The sequence below is a fragment of the Bos taurus genome, chromosome 10 (genome assembly GCF_002263795.3).
Source record: "Bos taurus isolate L1 Dominette 01449 registration number 42190680 breed Hereford chromosome 10, ARS-UCD2.0, whole genome shotgun sequence".
In the NCBI taxonomy this organism is placed as follows: domain Eukaryota; kingdom Metazoa; phylum Chordata; class Mammalia; order Artiodactyla; family Bovidae; genus Bos; species Bos taurus.
In genome coordinates, this window is record NC_037337.1 from 3911134 (window position 1) to 3920292 (window position 9159).

Sequence of the window (9159 nt, forward strand, 5' to 3'; positions counted from 1 at the left end):
TCAGTACAGTGGCCCAGCAAACATCTTACCTAAACAAAATTCCTAAGTCACATCCAAAAATAACAGCTATCAGTTTCAGAGCACATGCCCCGGGCCAGGGTCTGCCCTTGACCCTCTGTTACATTCTCTCCTTTTACTCTAAGGAGAACCACTGCTCCCTGATGAGGAGGAACCTCGGCAGCTCCTGGATCTGCAAGGAGCACCTGGACTCAGAGCCTCTGCTCAGACACTCACGCCACAGCTTCCTGAGAAAAACTTGTCCAGTGTTTCTGGAATTCTTGGGGATAATCTGGATCATTGCTTAAAGTGTGAGTGTTATAAAAAGCTGAGTCTCCCTTCCACGTGGGAGCTGAAGAGTGGCTCTCAGCCCAGCTGGCGGAACCCACCTCAAGGGTTCACCATGGCGGCCATGGAAGGAGGAGGCAGGCGGTAGGGATGGGGGGAGTCTTTCCATGGGAAAGCTGTGTGATCTGTGTCCCCACCGTGCTCCCTCCATCCTGCCCTCTTCCTCTCTATCCGAAGGCAGCCCTCAACAAATGGAGAGCAAGGTGGCCCTGTCAAACCGTCAGAGGACTTAAAATACTGTATTAACACTGCACCTCAGGAGGAGTACTTACATCCATCCATGTCCTTCTGAATTTGCCTGGGAGCGTAATGATGGCTTTAAGGTATTGCTTGAAAGTTTGGAGTTACGGTCCTGTCAGCCTAAGCCTGAAAGTTACTTCTATCTGTGAGAATTTGGGCAAGCCATTTGAATTCTTTAAAGTCAGTTTTGCTCAGTCAGACAGGTGCGGAGACGATTCTGGAAGCAACATCGCGATGGCTGCCCAAGGAGAACCCCAAGTTCAGTTCAAACTGGTATTGGTGATGGTGGTACTGGAAAAACTATGTCCGTGAAACGTCATCTGACTGGTGAATTTGAGAAGTATGTAGCTACCTGGGGTGTTGAGGTCCATCCTCTTGTGTCCCATACCAACAGAGGACGTATTACGTTCAAAGTATGGGATACAGCTGGTCAGGAGAAATCGGGTGGACTGAGAGAGGGCTATCATATACAAACTCAGTGTGCCATTACAATGTTTGATGTAACATCGAGAGTTACTTACAAGAAAGTGCCTAACTGGCATAGAGATCTGGCATGAGTGTGTGAGAACATCCCGATGGTGTTATGTGGCAACAAAGTGGACGTTAAGGACAGAAAGGCTGAGGCAAAGTCATCTGCCTTCCACCAAAAGAAGACTCTTCAGTACAATGACATTTCTGCCAAAAGTAACTACAGCTTTGAAGAGCCCTTCCTCTGGCTTGCTAGAAAACTGATCGGAGACCCTAACGTGGAGCTCGTCGCCATGCCTGCTCTTGCCCCGCCAGGGGCGGTCAGGGACCCAGCCTTGGCAGTGCGGGACAAGCAGGGCTTAGAGGTTGCAGAGATGAAGATGCTGGCCTGTGGGAAGGTGAGGCTGGGGCCCAGCGTCGGAAGTCTAGTTTTATAGGCAAGTGTCCCGTGATGTCAGCGGTGCAGCGTGTTCGCCACTTTATTACATAGCTAAGCAGAACATGTGCTTAATGTTTGGGTGCTGAAGGAGGTGGATGGGCTTTGGAGTGAATGTGGCAGTTAAAAAAAAAAAAAAAAAACTTTCATTTTTGGACCTGCATATTTAGGTGATTTGGAACACAATTGTTCCTCCTTGAGTTTCAAGTATAAAACTGCTATAGTCACATAACACGGAGAAAGAAATGGCAACCCACTCCAGTGTTCTTGCCTAGAGACTCCTGTGAACAGGGGAGCCTGGTGGGCTGCTGTCCATGGGGTCGCACAGAGTCGGACACGACTGAAGCGACTCAGCAGCAGCAGCATAGTCACGTGACATTATTGCGAGGTGAAATCTTGTTTGTTACTGTCATTCCCATTCCTTTTCGTTTAGAAGCAGAATAAAGTTTTATTTCAAATATCTAAAAAGGAAGTCAGTTTCCTCACCCCTACAATAAGAAGAGTAATTATAGTAACATTATTATAGGAATATCATAGTAATTAGAGATAATATATGTAAAGCACTTACACAATATTTGACATATGCCTGTGTGCGAAGTCACTTTAGTCATGTCTGACTCTTGGCACCTCTATGGACCATAGCCCTCCAGTCTCCTCTGTCCATGGGATTCTCTAGGCAAGAATACTGGAGTGGGTTGCCATGCCCTCCTCCAGGGGATCTTCCTGACCCAGGACAAACCCGTGTTTCTTGTGTCTACTGCATTGGCAGGCACCACTAGCACCACTGGGGAAGCCCATAGAGTCAGCTTAAATAAACAGTATGTTATTAGAACTAATGAGAGAGCATGTGAACATACTTTCATGTGAGATCTGTTTACTGCATTGTTGCGTAATTTCTTATCTCTCCCGGACATTGTCAGTGCTCCCTACACGTCCTCGGTCTCCCTTCTCTTTTCTGACTGCTCTTCTCCTGGCCACTGTGTTCTTTGGCCTCTGACAGCCTGCTCCTGGACCTCTCTTAGGCGACACCTCAGGCTACTGGAGTCTGGAGAATGCCAGGTACAGTACGAAAGTCCAGCTCTCTTGCCTTGTGTGAGGACAAACTCTGAGTTCCCTGGTGGGATCAAGCTGAAATGCCATCCTTGCTTTTCTCTTTCACCCTCCGCATCTTGCCTCTCCACCCCCTTAGTGGTTTTTCCTGGGATCATTTCCTCAATAAATCTCCTGCACGTGGACCTTGGTCTCAGAATCTGCTTCTGGGAAGCATAGGCCATCCTGCTGGTACTAGAAAGAAGACTCGCAGCCTTTTCAAGGATGCAACTCTAAACCCTGCAGAAGAGGCAGGAGGCAACTCTTGAGGAGATGGAGCCCAGGCGTTCAGCCTCTCTAGGTTCAGAATGCTGGTCCTTCACCAACACAACTAGACAGTAAAAATGACGTGGGTCAGAATACTCCATTCAAATCATCACATTTGAAATTGGAAATCTGAGAAGCAGATGTTCTTCTCCTTTCAACTTTTTCCTGAGCCTTAGCGCTTCTGTCTGTGAAATGTTTATACTAAAGAAGTTTCACAGGGAGTTTATGGGGATGCATGTACTTGTATCTTAAACAAAATATTTTTCAGTTACTGTATTGTCTTTGTGTATCATCACCTTCTCCCCTTTAGTCCACTGTCTTGAAAGATGCTGCAACAAGTCCCAATCAGCACATGGTCAGCTAGAGCGTGGAAGCAGTCAAGCCATGGAAAATACACAGGGTCTCCACCATCAGAGGGACCACACCACCAAGGTCTACACCATCACAGACACTGAGACCACCAAGGAGCCATTCTTTCTTCCCATTGGTCCATCCAGACTCATGCTTACTGAACACTCTCTGTGCACCAAGCACCCTGCCCTCTGCAGCAGTCAGCACAACTGACCATCTTTGACCTCGTGGTTAAAGACAAAAAGCTGATAACCCAACAAAGAAACACACTAACTACTCTAGATGCCAAGAAGGAAAAGGCCCAGGGTGCCAGAAAGCACATCACAGGGGATCTGACCTATGGGAGTGGAGCGAAGGAAGGCGACCCTGAGAGAGCTGGAGAGGGGTGGGAGGAAGGTAGGCAGACAAGTGTTGAAGGAACCACGTGCCAAGGTCCCGAGGCAACAGAGGGCTGCACATTAGAGAGAGTAAAAGACAGCTGAGGGGGTTAGAGCACAATGTCAAATGAACACGGTGGGAATCAGTGCTGGAGAGGTCACATGAAGCCCAGGGGCATAGGACCAGAGGCCACCAAGCACCTTCCTGCCTCACGGTACCCCCCACCCCTGGGATGCATGACCTGCCCTCCCTAACAGGTCTGCCTGGTCTCTGAAATATAGTTCTTTCCCAGGCCCTTCCTGGTTTCACCCACATCCAATTTTCTGATATTACCTAAGCCTGTATTATACTGTGAGTTGATACAAAGAATGTGGGGCTCTGATGGTGGAGGGGAGCTCCTAACAGCGAGGGCACAGAATTTCAGCACAGCACACTGTAGTCAAACCATCGTTGAGGACCTCTGAATTAGGCCCCCTCCTTTCCTAGAGTGGCTTCCCTGGTGGCTCAGACCATAAAGAATCTGCCTGCAATGCAGGAGATGCAGGAGACACAGGTTCGATCCTTGGGATGGTAAAATCTCCTAGAGGAAGGCATGGCAACCCACTCCTGTAATCTTGCCTGAAGAATCTCGTGGACGGCGGAGCCTGGCCAGCTACAGTGCATGGGGTCGCAAAGAGTCAGACACGACTTAGTGACTAACATTCTCACTTTCACTTTGTCCCAGAGTAAACAACATAAACTCCACTGCAAGATTCCTCTGGTTTGCTGATAAATTCAGATCAGAATGCTTATCAAGAGAACTCCAAGCACCAATATTTTTTTTTAATATCACGAGTGGCATTCAGCATAAATGTTAAAAAAAATGTAACTTTGCCAACAATAACCAACATAAATGTGAAGGACTCTCTCTTGACAGTAGATAATGTCTGTGATGATGAAGAAGGTTCAAGGGAAAGCAGAGATGAAAAGTCAGGAGAGGAGCAGACCTTGAGTTTCAGCACCCACAAAAGACTCACTCCAGTCAGTTTAAACTCCTCACGTTATGTTTCAGGGACAGGGACATTAATAAAGCCAGTGAAGCAAGCCACAAAACCCCCAATGGGACCGAGGCAGTCCCCTATCCATGTCCAACGGTTGCCCTGTCCCTAGCCAGGGCTGCATCAGGCTGACCTCTTCTACCTGAGCCCCACCACTGCACATGGCTTGACCCAGGCCACTGGAGGCAAGGTCAAGATCACTGCAGGCTTCTGTTTCATAAATAACTGTGCTGCTCAAGAGACGAAGGAAAGGAGAAAAAATGGTAACTGTAAAAAGATACCACTTTGTCAGATTCATTAGAAATTTTATAAAAGAAAAAGACGAAAGAAGGACAGAGGTTTTTTCAGTCCCTAAAGACAAGCAAAAGAGATTCACCTGCTCATGGCACTGAACTTTCATTTTGAACCAAAGCTTCTCTTTTCCACTCTCAGTTTAAAAAGCAGCTCATAAAGATAAGCCTCAAATATTTCTAATTCATAGTGTGTTTCACGAGGCTTGCCCGTGATGAGACACACACACTGCAGCTCACCCTGTCTTCAATGATGGGATTATCCAGCAGGGGATTCTCCAGGCCCCTTGGCAACTCTGTGCTCAGTCATGTCGCTTCTTCTCCTCACTCCCCACAACAAGGGCCAGCCACGGCCAGCCAGAGTGAGCCCAGGAGGGCCCCCTGGCTCTTCTGGGAAAGCCAGTGCTTTCATCCACACTGAAGCTTTCCCTGCCACTCGCGCCCACAACCCAGAATCACGTGACAGCGGGATTCTGAAGGGGTCAGCCCCCAAAGTAAGCATGGTACCACATGCCAGGCATTTCAGAAAAACCAAGTACAGCACAGGGGACTCTACTCACTGCTCTGCGGTGACCGAAAAACAGAGCAAAATCAGGCAATGGGTCAAAAAAATGTTTATTATATATGGAATCTAGAAAAATGGTACTGATAAACCTATTTGAGGACAGGAAAGAGATGCAGACATAAAGAATGGACTTGTGGACACATGAGAGAAGGAGAGCATGGGATGAATTGAGAGAGGAGCATTGAAACATATACATCACCATTTGTAAAATAGCTAGCTAGTAGGAAATTGCCATATAACACAAGGAGCTCAACCCAGTGATCTGTGACAACACGGAGAAGTGGGATGGGATGGGGGAATGGAGGCGGGGGGAGTGGGGGGGAATGGGAGGGAGGTTCAAGAGTGAGGGCACACATGTTATACCTATGGCTGATTCATGTTGCGGTATGGCATTATAAAGCAATTATTCTCCAATTAAAAATTAGAAAAAATAGTAAAAACAATTGAGTATGGGGAAACAGTGTCAGACTTTATTTTGGGGGCTCCAAAATCACTGCAGATGGTGACGGCAGCCATGAAATTAAAAGACGCTTACTCCTTGGAAGGAAAGTTATGACCAACCTAGATAGCATATTCAAAAGCAGAGACATGACTTTGCCAACAAAGGTCCGTCTAATCAAGGCTATGGTTTTTCCAGTGGTCATGTATGGATGTGAGAGTTGGACTGTGAAGAAGGCTGAGCGCCAAAGAATTGATGCTTTTGAACTGTGGTATTGGAGAAGACTCTTGAGAGTCCCTTGGACTGCAAGGAGATCCAACCAGTCCATTCTGAAGGAGATCAGCCCTGGGATTTCTTTGGAAGGAATGATGCTAAAGCTGAAACTCCAGTACTTTGTCCACCTCATGTGAAGAGCTGACTCACTGGAAAAGACTCTGATGCTGGGAGGGATTGGGGGCAGGAGGAGAAGGGGAGGACAGAGGATGAGATGGCTGGATGGCATCACTGACTCGATGGACGTGAGTCTGAGTGAACTCTGGGATTTGGTGATGGACAGGGAGGCCTGGCATGCTGGGATTCATGGGGTCGCAAAAAGTCCGACATGACTGAGCAACTGAACTGAACTGAACTGAATGCTTCTCCAAACTCTCTGAGCTTGACTGGGGCTCTGTACCCCCAGAGGAAGTAAATTTAGGAGAAATCATATGCTTTCTTGACCTGAGGATGGGAAACAGAAAGAAGAAGATGACAAACAGGGGTCAGAGAGCAGCAGCTGCTGAAGGACATCAGTGCAAGCTGTGGGTGGATCAATGGTTTAAAGTAAAGCTTGAAAAACAGGAAAAGTAGCCAGAGCTGAATAAGGCTCTGAGCGCCAGCTTGATCTTGTTGAGTTCACACAAGGGGCAGCCTCTAGAGCAGGGGTCCCCAACCTCTGGGATCTAATGCCTGATGATCTGAGGTGGAACCGATATGATAATAATAGAAATAGAGTGCACAATAAATGTAATGCATTTGAATCATCCCCAAACCATCCCCAGGGTCCGTGGAAAAACTGTCTTCCACAAAATTGATCCCTGGTGCCCAAAATGCTAGGGACCACTGCTCTAGAGCACCATGGTTTCGTGCGTGCTCAGGTGCTCCAGGGGTGTCTGACTCTTGGCCACCCTTTGGACTGTAGCCTACCAGGCTCCTCTACCCATGGGATTCTCCAGGCACCAATACTGGAGTGGGCTGACATATGGCAGAAACCAACACAACATTGTAAAGCAATTTTTCTCCAATTAAAAATTGCCATGCCCTCCTCCAGATCTTCCCCGCCCAGGAATCAAACACATATCTCCTGTGGCTCCTGCATTGCAGTGGATTCTTTACCAGCTGAGCCACCAGAGAAGCCCCAGAGTACTAGAGTGGGTAGCCTATCCCTTCTCCAGCACATCTTCCTGACCCAGGAATTGAACCAGGGTCTCCTGAATTGCAAGCGGCTTCTTTACCAGCTGAGCTACCAGGGAAGCCCCTAGAGCACCATATGGATGCTATAGTCCGCTGGTATGCCAAGCACTATTTAAAATGCTTTATCTGCATGTGGCCATTTATTTCTCACCATAACCCCACAAGATTGGTACTTTCATTACCCCTAGATCACAAATGAGGAATCTGAGGCTCAGAAGGGTCAAAAAAATTGCTCCAGGTCACACAGCGAGAGAGCACAGACCATCAGACCCTGGACTGCCGGCCCCCAGCAAAGCAGCATCTTGTCCATCTCTGCAGCCTGGCTGCCACAGCAGAAGGTCAGCAAACTACCCGGAACTGAAACGCCGCAGCCCCACCTGCCGCCGGCTCACAGCGCTAGAGCCCCAGGGGAGCTGACCACGCGCCTGCTGGTCGGAAGAGTAAGTGGGGGAGGGGGACAAGGAGTGAGACAAGACCCCTTTGTTCCAGGAGTGAGTAGACCGAGGCCAAGTGGCTCTCAGGCCCTTTGATGAAGTGGAAGGCCTGACTCCCAGGAGGGACCAGCTCCCAGCCGTCACACCCGCAGAGCAGAGCATGGCACTCCCTAAGGCCAGGCGGAAGCCGTGACTCTGGTGAAGGGACAACCGAGAGTCCCTCTGTGAGGAGTCTTCCCCTCCACCGCAGGCTGGGTGCTAAGGAAGCTGACAGGGCCAGGCCACAGGAGGCCACCGCTCCGGCCCCGACTTCTCACAGCCCGGGCTCTGGGTAGAGGCAGCCTCGGGGAGCAGACAGAGGCCTGAAAGGCCGAGGAGACCCATTGCTGGCCGCAGAGACTCCAGCCTCGGAGATGCTCCACAGATGCTCCGTGAAGAAATGAACAAAGTAGGGGATTCAGAAGTGCAGATGACTACATGCAAAACGAGCTGCAAGGAGGCAGCATGCAGAACAGAGCCAATATTTTATAAAATAATAATATTTTACAAACGACCTATAGCCTTTAAAATTGTGAATCACTGTGCCATATACCTGAAAGTTACATAATATTGTATGTACATCAACTAGACCTCAATCCAAAACATCCATTCTGTAAAAAAAGAATTGAACAACTTGCAAACAAGACCTCAGACCCCAGTGTGTTTGCCTCAAAACATCACATGAAATATTTGAATTACTGAATCTAGAAAAATAGTACAGATGAACCTCTTTGCAGGGCAGGAAACAGAGACGCAGAGAACAGACGTGGACAGGGGGCGAGGGAGGGAAGGTGGATAAACTGGGAGACTAGAGTGGACGTGGATCCACTATAACGTCTGAAACTGACCGTGGGAGCTGTGTATAGCACAGGGAGCTCAGCGCGTGTGCCCTGTGAGGACCGGGACGGTGGGGTGGGGAAGAAGCAGCGGGGCAGGGAGGAGCCAGAGGCAGGTAGACATGTATACATACGGCTGATTCACTTCATTGTACACCAGGAGCGGACACAACATTCTAAAGCAACTATACCCTAATAAATTTTTTTAAACTTTAATAGTAAATTTTAAAAAGTTAAACTGGCCTCACCCGAGCTCACACAGGTCTGTGACAGAAACAAGGTCAGAAGCCCAAGCTCCAGGTATCCCTCCAATAGCCTCCTCTCCCCGACAGGGTTCCCACACTTGCCTGAGCAGGGGTCACCTGGGCACTTGTTTTAAACATACAAATTCTTTTTTTTTTTTTTTTTGAGCTTTTTTATTTATTTTTTAATTTAATTTTATTTTTAAACTTTACATAATTGTATTAGTTTTGCCAAATATCAAAATGAATCCGTC

The 9159-nt window shown here is 48.1% G+C and overlaps 1 pseudogene; it reads left to right on the plus strand.

Annotated features, from left to right (window-relative positions):
- Positions 1-819: 819 nt before the first annotated feature.
- Positions 820-2089, plus strand: LOC787395 (GTP-binding nuclear protein Ran-like; annotated as a pseudogene).
- Positions 2090-9159: the final 7070 nt, after the last annotated feature.